This window comes from Mustela nivalis (assembly GCF_964662115.1).
Source record: "Mustela nivalis genome assembly, chromosome: 6".
Lineage (NCBI taxonomy): Eukaryota > Metazoa > Chordata > Mammalia > Carnivora > Mustelidae > Mustela > Mustela nivalis.
In genome coordinates this window covers 44,365,675-44,378,332 of record NC_139025.1, presented here as the reverse complement: position 1 = coordinate 44,378,332, position 12,658 = coordinate 44,365,675, and positions in this window count along the sequence as shown.

Below are 12,658 nucleotides of genomic sequence, written 5' to 3'. Positions count from 1 at the left end.
ACAAAAGCTTTCGTGCTTTCCCCTCCTTCCCTTCTTATTTAGATCCTTCTTACTGTCTACTTGGGCTATGACAAAAGCATTCCAACCAGATTCTCAGACTCCACGCTCCTCCCATGTACCCCTAATTCAGCCGATGATTTGCCACCAGATAAATCTTCCTAAAACTGCATCTTTCAAACTTTTTTGGCCGTGACAAATAAGAAGAAACGTATTTTACTTTACAACCCAATAGACACATACAAAACTTGCAAAGCAGTACTGCACTCTGACATTTTAAAAATTTATGACATTTTAAAAATTTATTTTTGACTTTCTGACCCACTAATGGGTCATAACCCCCAATTTGAAAACACTGCCCCAAACAGTTCTAATTATGTCATTACCCCAGTGAAAGCTTTCCATAGTCCCCATCATTGGCTGAATTTACTATAAGTTTAAACCTGGCATTAGAGGATTCTATAGGATGACCCCAATTTTTCTGTCTAAACATCTCTTGCCCTACCTCCATTTATGTCACTTAATTTTTCTGGGCCTTGATGGCCTAATATATAGAATGGAAACAAAAATATTTCCTTAGCCTGAAGGCCAGAGGTGGACCAGATGATCTATTTAGTATTCTCTAAGAGCTGTGAGTTTGGGACGGTAAGTGCGCTGTGTCCAGTAACCAGACACGTCTCCTTTCTGGTCTCCACTCTTCCACCTCTGGATATGTCTTTGTTTATGTTGTTCCCTTTGGTCATCTTTCTCCATCCCCCTTTGTCTTCCTGTGCTGAAATCGCATCAAAGTTCAGCAAGAGCAAAGGACGCAAGAAGGAAAGGCCAGAATATACTCAAGGAATGCAATGACTCCACTAAGGGTGGAGCCACCAGAGCTGGTATGTTACTCACTGGTGGGAGGAAAAATGAAACTAAAGAGTGGGCTAGTCTAGGTCATGGCAAGCGGAGACCCTCAGACTGAGGTTTTTTGTTTGTTTATTTGTTGAGATTTCATTTTTTATTTAAATTCAATTAATTAACTTATAGTATATTATTAGTTTAAGAGATAGAGTTCAGTGATTCATCAGTGTTTTATAACACCCAGTGTATTCACTGGGGTAATGACATAACATGCCCTCCTTAAACTTTGTCACCCAGTTACCCCATCCCTCACCATGCTGAGGTTTTATCTGAATTTAGAGGCCATGGGAGTCGTTAATGGTTTCAGAGCAGGTGTGACACGATCAAAAAGGTAAGGTTTAAGAAGGCTTGATCTGCCTGGAGCTCAAGACATCAGAGGTTATTTCAACAGTAAAGCGGATATAGCCTGGATGTATTAGGATAGGCCGAGTGGTATCAGGACAGACTAGACCAAGGATGGAACTGAGAAATCCAGGCAGGCAGCATCTAGGAGGCTCAGCTTTGGCCACAGGTAAGCAAGCATCCTGGTGAGCAGAGGGAACACAGAGTGTCGAGGTATAAGGAGCAGACTGAGCAAAGGTCCGAGAAGATGCCTGGCTTCTGCCGGCTCTGGACACAGCCAGGCACTGGGACTCTGGAGCAGACAGCCAGTCCTCAAGAGGGCTGATGACAGCAAAGCTTCTGGCAAGGAAAGGAACCACTCTTTACTCAGGTCCTGTATGTGACAGTGTCTGTGTCAGACACCTTCACACACTGGTCTACGTGACTCCAAAGCCTCTGAGGACAAGAGGTAAATTCTTTCTCCTCCTGGGACCTAGTACAGTGCTCGCTTAGGCCTAGGTAAGTATTTGTTGGGTTGAATTAAAGAGGGATTATCATTTCTATCACCTCCCAAGATATCACTGCTTGCTTGTCTCTCTTCACACTGTTTAACTGAATGCTTATATACCAAAGCTCTGTGGCTGATTGTATCCATACCCTGAACTCATTAACCTCCGTGTTCTTCTAGATGAAAGGCTGGAGGTGCAGCTTCAATGCCTGCTGGTGTGTGAGTGGCCAAGGGAGAAATGAGCATCACTGCTGTCTTTCATCCCAAAGGTCTTGGGGATGGTGAGAGCTCAGCTGTATGACGAAATATGCGCTATAAACCCTCATTAGAGGTGTTTCTCCTCACACAGCGGGAGAAACCGGCACTATTATTATTTCTCTTTTCATGTGCTCTCTTCCAGATATACCACCGACTCTTGGTCTCCCCACCACCCAAGGTGCTCAGTAGGTGGGTGGACACTCAAGGAGCCGCCGGTGTTGGGAGGAAGCGGAGTCTCATGCCGCTGGGATCCTTGTGGACGCCACTGTCAGTCTGGCAGCCCCAGCATGAGTGGGAGGAGCTGCCTGTGGTCAAGAGACTCCTGGGGGCAGATCGGGGATGTCTGACTGCCAGGAAAATGGTGTAGAACGGTCTCTCTTGGTAAACTCTCCATAAGCCCATGCTATTCAGAACAGATGGCTCCGAATTATTCAGTCCACACTTATTAAAAGCCCCTTTGCTAGCAGGAAAGCAGAGGGAAGGCAGATCAATCCGACTTTGGAGGCTCCTGGTATATTAAAAAAAAGTGCACATGGCTAACCAAGATTGTATTTTATTTTATTTATTTTTTGATTATTTTTATTAATTATTGTATACTAATTTATATTATTTAATAAATTATTTATTAATTAAATAAATATTTAATAATTTATATTAAATTATTTTATAATTCATTATTTTATAAATAATACATGTAATGTATTATTTCCTTGTATCACAGGTCTGTGAATCGTCAGGCTTACACAGTTCACAGCACTCACCATATCACATACCCTCCCCAATGTCCATCACCCAACCACCCTCTCCATACACCGCCACCCCCCAGCAACCCCCAGTAATCAATATTTTAAAATCGTAGCCTATTTTAATGTTCAGGCTTTTTTTTTTTTTTAAAGATTTTTATTTACTTATTTGACAGAGATCACAAGTAGGCAGAGAGGCAGGCAGAGAGAAAGGAAGGGAAGCAGGCTCCCTGCTGAGCAGAGAGCCCGATGCAGGGCTCCATCCCAGGACCCTGAGATCATGACCTGAGCCGAAGGCAGAGGCTTTAACCCACTGACCCACCCAGGCGACCCATGCTCATGCTTTTAAAATTAAAATTATATATATAATGAAGGGTGCCTGGGTGGCGCAGTCCATTAAATGTCTGCTTCGGATTAGATCATGATCCCAGAGTCCCAGAATGGAGTTCCATTTCAGGCTCACTGGGGAGTCTGCTTCTCCCTCTCCCTCTGCCTCTCCCCCTGCTCATTCTCTCTCTCTCTCTCTTGCTCACTATCACATCTATAAACCTAGAGAAATAAAAAAATAAAATAATACAATGAATATTATCTTTTTCCCTCCCGAAAGTACAACTTCATGTCTGAATTCATAACCTCATTTGCAGATAGTACAAAAGGCCAAATGTAAGGCCTTTTATGAATATGGGACCTGGATCTCTTGCTCCCCAATCCTACCCTTGAGTGCCCTCTATGTCCTCTACCAGTCCCTAATGTCCAAAGGACTGAAGTGCAGGTCTTTATGACTTTGACTAAAGCCACACTACCCACTGCTTCCATTCGACGGCAGAGGCTCCCTCTGAAATCAAGACTGGAGCTTTGATCTCCCTGAGGGGCTACACCCAGCTTCAAGTCTCCATAGTTGTCTGAAGCAAGTCTCCTGGGTGGTGAAAGCCTCTACTGCCAACTCAGCCAATAAACTGCTCTTGGCTCGAGTCCCCTCTATGATTTCCCCACATGCACTAAAATTGTGAGAACGCCCTATTTCTAAATGCTTGGACATGCTTACCTGTAGCAGCAGGAAAGGAAGGGTATTCCCCAGACAGGTTCTTTGTCTTGGGTGCACAATAAACGACTCTAAACCCACTGAGCCAGGAATAGGAGGTGCCCCGATGTCCAAACACAGAAGCACATGATTTGATTTCCGCTGTGATAATGTGGGGAATTGCCAGCACCCTCTTTTAAAATAACAGCCAGAGACCTAACCCAAAACATTAACGCATCTGCTCTTCAGGATATCAGCGTTAGGGAACCATAGTCATGGGACCCATTTCTTTGGACTCTGCTTCTTCAGCGTTGGGTGGACTGAAGCTGGAGGCCTCTGCAACGTCAGCCGATCTATGAGTCAGAACTTTGTTGGGTTTTCCTTACTCAACCTTTCCTATGAAGAATTTCACACCTGTTTCAAGAGCATAAAGGACTTAGCACTCAACCATACAATCCCCACAAGGAACAGGGTTCTATCGCTTCTTAAAGAGGTAAATCTGAGACCTTAGGGCTTTTTTTGTGTCCTTGAGATGCAGCTGATTGCTGCCTCAGAGTCCACTGACACTTGAAATACAAAGAGGTGGTGAGGAACAGGGAGTGACGCAGTTAGAGAGAGCAGTCTAAAAAACTCGGTAGCCTGGGAATCATTATGTGTAAAAGTGCCTACCCTTCAGAAAAAGCAGATAAACAGATGAGAAGGAGCAGAAGGAATAACATAGAATTTATATTATCATGAGAGGAATAAAAATATTTCTTCATACCAATCTCATCTTAATTATAAAGAGGCACAAATACGATGATGTTGCTGCCACTATTGTGTCTTTTGGCAAACAGCTATGTAATTTTGTTTCCTCACAGGCTATGGCAAAGGGAAAACATTAAAAAAATTTTTTTTAATCTCAAGGGGAAAGAAAAGACATCAGTAGAAAGGACACTTTTTGACCAGACCTGATGACACTTAAATGCCGTAAGAAGTGGTGTACCTCTAAAGCGTATATATTCTAGAAAGCTTCTGCCGACAAGATAAATGCTAGAAAACAGAGGTGGTTACTTTGCATTTATCCTCAGTGTTCTTGAAAGAAGAGAAAATTATAAAGGAAGTACTCAATCACTAATTATTGACCTTCAGAAGTCTTCGTACAACTTTTAATGTGTATTTCTTTTTTTTTTTTTTAAGATTTTATTTATTTATTTGACAGAGAGAAATCACAAGTAGATGGAGAGGCAGGCAGAGAGAGAGAGAGGGAAGCAGGCTCTCTGCTGAGCAGAGAGCCCGATGCAGAACTCGATCCCAGGACTCCGAGATCATGACCTGAGCCGAAGGCAGCGGCTTAACCCACTGAGCCACCCAGGCGCCCCTTAATGGGTATTTCTAAGGGAAATAATGACTATTGCCTTCCTTCTCTCTCTTTGCCTTCAGAGTGAAAATTCTGGTAGAGCTTTTATATGAATTCTGGTGAATTCATTTATCACCAATTAAAAATGATTTCCTCCATCTCCTACCATTAAGAACATTAGCCCCAGTGACTCCTTCATTCACGACCAAGAAGCAGCAAAGTCAGCCATTCACTCACTTTGTTCACTGCGTGTTCATTCAGTGCCTGGTGTTTTACTGGGCACCATGGATAAAGCAGTGACCAAAAAAGAATCTTGGACTCGTCGTATGAATCATGCCAATAAACGTAAAATTACACTGTGATAAATGTCTGTTCTTTCCAAGGACTCCTCCTTGTTCTTAATTCATCTCTTTTTGCTTCTGTGCATACCTGCTGCCTCCCCTCTCTGACTTCGATCTCCTGTTCACCTGATCCTTCCTGCCCATCAGCAATGTCAGCAGTGCCCTCTGGTTTACTCTTTTAACCCTGCCTCCAAACCCTTAACAGAATAGTTTTATATTCCTCACCTTCTTTTCAGAAATCAAACCTCATAAACTGGTTCCCTCCTACCCCATAGTGTCAAAAGTGCTCCCTCAAGACTGGTGACAAGGATCTCCCCATTACCGAGTCCTCGTTGCAACCTTCATCGCTGCTCTTGACCTCTCCGCTGGGTCTAACATCCCTGATGGCTTCCATCTGCTAACGTTCTTCCCTATCAGACAGTGGAGTCTTCTTTCTGTTTAAAAAGGCTCCCTCATGGGATGCCTGGGTGGCTCAGTTGGTTAAGCGGCTGCCTTTGGCTCAGGTCGTGATCCCAGCGTCCTGGGATCGAGTCCCACATCCGGCTCCTTGCTTGGTGGGGAGCCTGCTTCTCCCTCTGCCTCTGCTGCCACTCGGCCTGCCTGTGCTCTCTCTCTCTCTCACTCTCTCTCTCTCTCTGGCAAATAAATAAAATCTTAAAAAAAAAAAAAGGCTCCCTCATGCTAGGACAAAGCATATGACACTAAAGGACATTCAGAATCTGACTACAGCCCACCCACCCACCACTACATGTCCTGTGGGCACTCACGGGAAGCACAGAAGAGCATCACGGTTCACAGCACAGCTTGAGGCCTCGTTCCCTGGTTTCAAACCCCCAACTCTGCCACTCGCTAGCTGCGTGACCCTCAGCAAGTTATCTGACCCACTGAGCCTCAGTTTCCTTATCAATAAAATGAGGAAAATCATCATACCTAGCTCACAGATTTGTCGTGAGGATTCAATGAGTTAGAGCATAGCAAATGCCTGGGGAGGAGCTCCTGGCCAGCGGTAAACCCCAAGTCCGTGTTGCTACCACGTCAGCACACTCAGCCCTCGGTGGCTCTGGTCAGGCTATTTCCATGGCCCTGCCCCACATTTCTGCCTCCCAAGAAGGGTGACTTGTTTCTTCCGTCCTCCCATAGCATGTGTCCTATTCCTCTGCTCCAGCGGTTACCACACTGCACTGTAGTGAGCTGTTTATGCATGTGGGTGTCTGACCCAACAGTCGGGAGTTCCCTGAGGGCAGAGAGCATGTCTTGCCTTTGTGTGCTCTGTGGTAGACATGTTGTGCCTGAGTGAATGATGTCCTAATGAGCCATCTGGCAGCAGAGGCAGGATGAGTAGTGGGTAGTGACAATGGCTATAGTTGAAACTGTTGTTTATCTGTGAGGGAGACAATAAGTAACAGTTCTTCCCCCAGAATTCTGTTCCAGTGGGAGGTTACTTTTTCTTGCTCTTACACTAGTCTGTCACCAAGAGTCAATCCTTCAGCTCCGACTTTTCTTTGTCCCCAGGAAGGGCTTCATTAACTTCAATGTTATAGTGCCCATTCTCATCTCTATAACCTCGAACCTCACTTTTCATGACCTAATTCCTACCCCACCTCCAATTCGATGCTAGATCTAGAACAACCAAACAGAAGCTTCTTATTTAATTGTAACACCTTTGACATTTACTCTGGATGGGACCCTGGGCAAGTAGCTCTGAGTGTCCCAAGATCGTCATTATCATCGCAGCTAATGATAATAAGGAATTTGGAGAGCTTTGACTGACAACTTGGATGAGAAAGAATTATCCCTCTTCTGAAAAACACCTACCACCATTTACTGCATCATGCTCTGGGCATGGATTAGAATGGGCTTTGGTGGGCAATAGACAGTTGATAGTAAACAGTCAACCCTAAGCGCATGCCCCTTAGCTTCTCTTCAAGGCTCATGACCTTGACTCTGCCCCTGTGCACTCCGAGCACATGGCATGCCCTTCAAAAGTTCCGAGAGAGGGGAAACGTCCTCTTCACATTTTCCTATTTTCTGCACAAATCAGATCTCCCTTTCATTCCACAGAGATATTTATGGCTGCTGACTTGTAGATGCATTGAAAATATACACAGCTTGGTGCCAATGTACAGATCTGGAAGGATCACTGCAAGAGCCTGTCCGTCCTGCTCTGCCCCGCCCTGCCACAACCCAGTGATGCCTGTAGTTCCGTTTGCACTGAGAGCTCTGTGGCTCCAGGGGGGTGATGCTTATCAGCAGAGTACGATGTACTTTCCCGTGGGCCTCCTCACATCTTCTTTCCCCAGCCTGGCAGATGGGCGAGCTGGGAGGTCACAGGCAGAGTGTTTCGACTGTTTCAGTTTTAGTAAAGGCCAGGGGCAATCTATATAAAGAGAGCAATGTAATGTGTGTGTGTGTGTGTGTGTGTGTGTGTGTGTGTGTGTGTGTGTGAGAGATAGTATGATTTGGGTGGAGTCGGGGGGGAGAGAAGAGGAAAGAATCTGCCGAGGGACAGGCAGGAAGCAGAATACAACAGAAGGGAGGCCAGCACTCCTGGGGATTTGTTAGGGATGAAGACCAGAAAATTGTGGATCCCAGCAAGCCTGAGCTGACAATAGACAGGCTGCCTTGCAGAGCTTAAGTTCCCAGAAAAGATCTCCGGGCAGCAGGGTGTGTTCCATGCCCCTGGGTGGGCTGAGTGATATTCTGGGAGATTCTGGGAACAGGAGTCAGCAAATGGTGGTAGGTGTTTTTCAGAAGAGGGATAATTCTTTCTCATCCAAGTTGTCAGTCAAAGCTCTCCAAATTCCTTATTATCATTAGCTGCGATGATAATGACGATCTTGGGACACTCAGAGCTACTTGCCCAGGGTCCCATCCAGAGTAAATGTCAAAGGTGTTACAATTAAATAAGAAGCTTCTGTTTGGTTGTTCTAGATCTAGCATCGAATTGGAGGTGGGGTAGGAATTAGGTCATGAAAAGTGAGGTTCGAGGTTATAGAGATGAGAATGGGCACTATAACATTGAAGTTAATGAAGCCCTTCCTGGGGACAAAGAAAAGTCGGAGCTGAAGGATTGACTCTTGGTGACAGACTAGTGTAAGAGCAGGAAAAAGTAACCTCCCACTGGAACAGAATTCTGGGGGAAGAACTGTTATTGTCTCCCTCACAGATAAACAAGCCAGTTTTCCTCATGTAATTCTAGAGCTACACAACTGGAGGGCCCAGCCTTCCCCAGTCAAGCAGACTCTAGGCAGGCCCCTGAGGGCCTGTGTTCTGTGTCAGGGGGTCACTTGGTGGCAAGGGACAGAAACCAGTTCTAGCAAGCCTGGAAGCAAGGATGACACATACAATCAAAATGCAGAAAGGCCTGGAAAAGGCCTGGAACCAGGAGTTTAAATACTTCAGAACTTGCCACATGTCTTGTCTCACAGCCATGCATACCAAGTGACTGATGGTGTCTCAGGGGCCTGAATCCCAGCTCCCAGTGAGAGAATCCCAGTGCTCAGCTTGTTTCAATAGTTCACTCCTGATTCTGAGGTGAGGGGTCATGAGGGACTAACATAGCTGCTGGGAGCCACCCTGTAAGGGAAGCACGCAAAGAGAGGGCTTCTGGGGCAGGAGACGCCCAATACATGTCTGTTCTGGCGCTTGTCTCTGTCGTCACTCTCAGGGACATTCAACCTACTCTCCCCTCTTTCCTCACATTTTTTTTTTTTTTTTAAGAAAAGATTTATGTATTTATTTGACAGAGAAAGCAGGGTAGAGAAGGTCTTAAGCAGACTGTGTGCTGAGTGCAGAACTCAACGCGGGACTCGTTCTCAGGACCCCAAGATCACAACGTGAGCCAAAACCAAGGGTTTTCCTCACATCTTTTCATGGCTGCCCTCGCCTCATTATTTAGGTCTCAGCTTAAATACAACCTCCTTGGAAGAATGTTACCTGACCATACTAGCTAAAGTAACAATTGTCCCCTCTCCACTCCTTACCCTTCTCTCTCCATTGTAGGCTAAACTGTGTCCACCCCCCCAATGCCATATGTTGAAGTCCTAAACCTCAGTACCTCAGACCAACTGTATTTGGAGGTAAGGGCTTTAAAGAAGTAACTAAATTAAAATGAGGTCATTAAGGCGAGCCCAAATCCGATATGAGTGGTGTCCTTATAAAAAGAGGAAATCTGGACAATCTGGACAAAGACATGACCCCGAGGAAAGACCATGTGAGGACACAGGAAGGAGACAGCCATCTGGAAGCCAAGGAGTCTTCTTTCTTCAGAAGAAACCAACCCTGCTGACAACCTGATCTCAGACCTAAAGCCTCTAAAACTGTGAGAAGATGAATCTGTTGTTTGAGCCTCCCCGTCCTGGAGAGATGCCTCTTCTAGGGTGCTTGCTTTTGTATCATGGTCCCAAAATCTCTGCATCTGTAGAAATCAGCCAGCCTATTGCCTGAGGATTAATACTGGGCTTGTCCCATATTTCAAACTGCACAGTGATCTGTAAGTAGAAGTTACTCAATAATATTTTTAATGATTTTATTAGATTGCTTTTTACACTCATCTTAGAAGGGTTCATGTAGGCTTCAGGTTGGATACTAACGAGTCCTTTTTACCACATATGTAGAAATTATAAATTCCCGGACACACCCTCATCACAGCGAAATCCTTTTGTTAGCTTTAAGGGGCATAAAACTGGCACCAGAAGGGGGTGCATGGGAGCGTGTGAGTAAGGAAGTAAAGTCAAAATATGTCTGATCGTACGATTAGGGGTAAGCCTGCTTAGTAGCAAAGGCATGAAATTTATCAATCTCTAAAATGACTCAAGATTACCAGAAAGAAAGGCAAGCAGATGACTCATCCCTTGTCTCCATAACAACCCATTTGGCTACCCCTTTTTCTTATTACCAGCGGCTAACCCCTTAAGGGAAGCGATTCCTTGCCGCCAGTCCATGTGGCCTCATGACTCAAAGTCTTAAGATTTAAGTGCTTACTCATTTTTTTAAAAGATTTTATTTATTTATTTGACAGAGATCCCAAGTAGGCAGAGAGGCAGGCAGAGAGAGAGGGGGAAGCAGGCTCCCTGCTGAGCAGAGAGCCCCATGTGGGGCTTGATCCTAGGACCCTGGGATCATGACCTGAGCCGAAGGCAGAGGCTTTAACCCACTGAGCCACCCAGGTGCCTGTTTACTCATTTTCTTAAGAGACAAGGACCATTCCTGTGGGTAACTCCTTTTAAATCCACATAGGTTAGTCATTTACTATGGATGACCCATTCAAGTAAATTCGTTGCCAGTTTCCCTCATTAGAGAAGAGATTGTATTTTCATAATTAATTCCTACCCACACGGTGATTCATCCCCAGCACACAGCAAGCCTAGAGGAGACAATGACAGAAGATCAGTGCCAGCCACTGAAGCAATCTCAGATTCATCCTAGAGGACACGGAGACACTGTCTCAACCCCACCAAGTGAGCCCTTCATGTGGACATTTTCCTCCTGTGGTGAAAAACTGGATGAAATAATTTATCTGTACACAAGTTATTAATTAGTTGGTTATTTTAGGGAGTGCAGGAATCATTCAGGAGTCAGATTACACCTGGTTTTCTCCCTAGTTTACATAAGCCAGTCCCTGCAAAGATTCTCTGGTTGGTGTCTTTCTTTCTTTTTTTTTTTTTTTTAAGATTTTATTTATTTATTTGACAGACAGAGATCACAAGTAGGCAGAAAGGCAGGTAGAAAGGGAGAGAGGAGGAAGCAGGCTCTCCGGACAGCCTGATACGGGGCTCAATCCCAGGACCCTGGGATCATGACCTGAGCCGAAGGCAGAGGCTTTAACCCACTGAGCCCAGGCGCCCCCGGTTGGTGTCTTTCTAAATGAGTTGCTGAAGTCATGATTTCATGGATTCTCTTCTCAGTCATGGAGAGTGGAGATAAGTAAATCACTTTTCCTGACAGTAAAAACGAGACAATAATACTACTCTATTTCTTCCAAGAAAAAGATAAGATGAAGTTAAAAGGAGAATATACATAATTTGAGTTTCCTTTGCAAAATGTATTATAATAACCCTTCAAATACATTTCACAAAGGAAACTGATAACTGCTTCATGATGAAGTTGTTTTGAGAATGGGTCTCTTTATCCAAACTAAGTGGTCAGTCCTTAATCAGTTCCCTGGGGAATAGATATAATTTCTTTTTGTATGTTACAAACATAGTCACTTTTTAGTTGAATTTTTCACTCTTAATTTTTTCAAATTATTTTAAAGGAACATTAAATGGTGAACTAGAGGGAACAGCATTGAAAGTGATAAAATAAGGCAGCCAGAGAATTTTCTCTATACCCCACAGTATGAATTTATTCACTTAGCAATATTGAGGGCCTACTATGTGCCACTTGCATCCATCAGTGAATCACAAAGCAAACAGTGAGTAACACTGCAGTCAGGAAGGGGAAGACAGGCGTAGAGAAGCAACTATAAACAGTAGACATAAGAAATAAGCAAATTGCATAACATGCTGGAAATTGATCAATACAATAAAAAAAAGAAAAATTAGAGTAGGGTAAAGGGGGGAATCAACAGCATGAAGAACTGGGAAAAGTTCGATTTGCAATTTTAAATAGGGTGATACAATAGTAAACTCTTGGATAAGGTGACTGTTGCGCAAAGCCCTGAAGAAAGTGAGAGGGTTAGTTAGTAAATAAGGAGCGAAGAGAATTCCAGACATAAAGGAATCACCTGTGCAAAGATGCAAAATTGGAGTGAGTCTTGAGATCAAGGACGAAGAGCCAGGGGGCCCTTGTGGCCAGAGTGGGGTAAGTGAAGGAGAGAGTTCTAGGAGGGACAGTCCACGTTAAACTCCAAATTTAAATGTTTGCTTCCTTCAGTTTTCTTCGTAGCAATACAGCTTTATATACGTCACGCATCCATTGATCTTGGCCATCATAGAATCCCAAATAGTCCATATTATGAGGCTTCTTGGGTCACTTCATATGATTTCTAAGTTCATAAGAACACAGCAACCCACCACGAATCCTACATTTTAAAAACATTTACTTAAAACATTCAAGAATATCTCATTTTTATATATATAAATTATATACATATAATTTATATATTTTATATTTATTTATAACAATACAATCAATAATATATGATAATAAATATAATAAATATATTATGTTATTTATATTATATACAATTTATATAATATATATATAAACATACTTTATATTTATTTT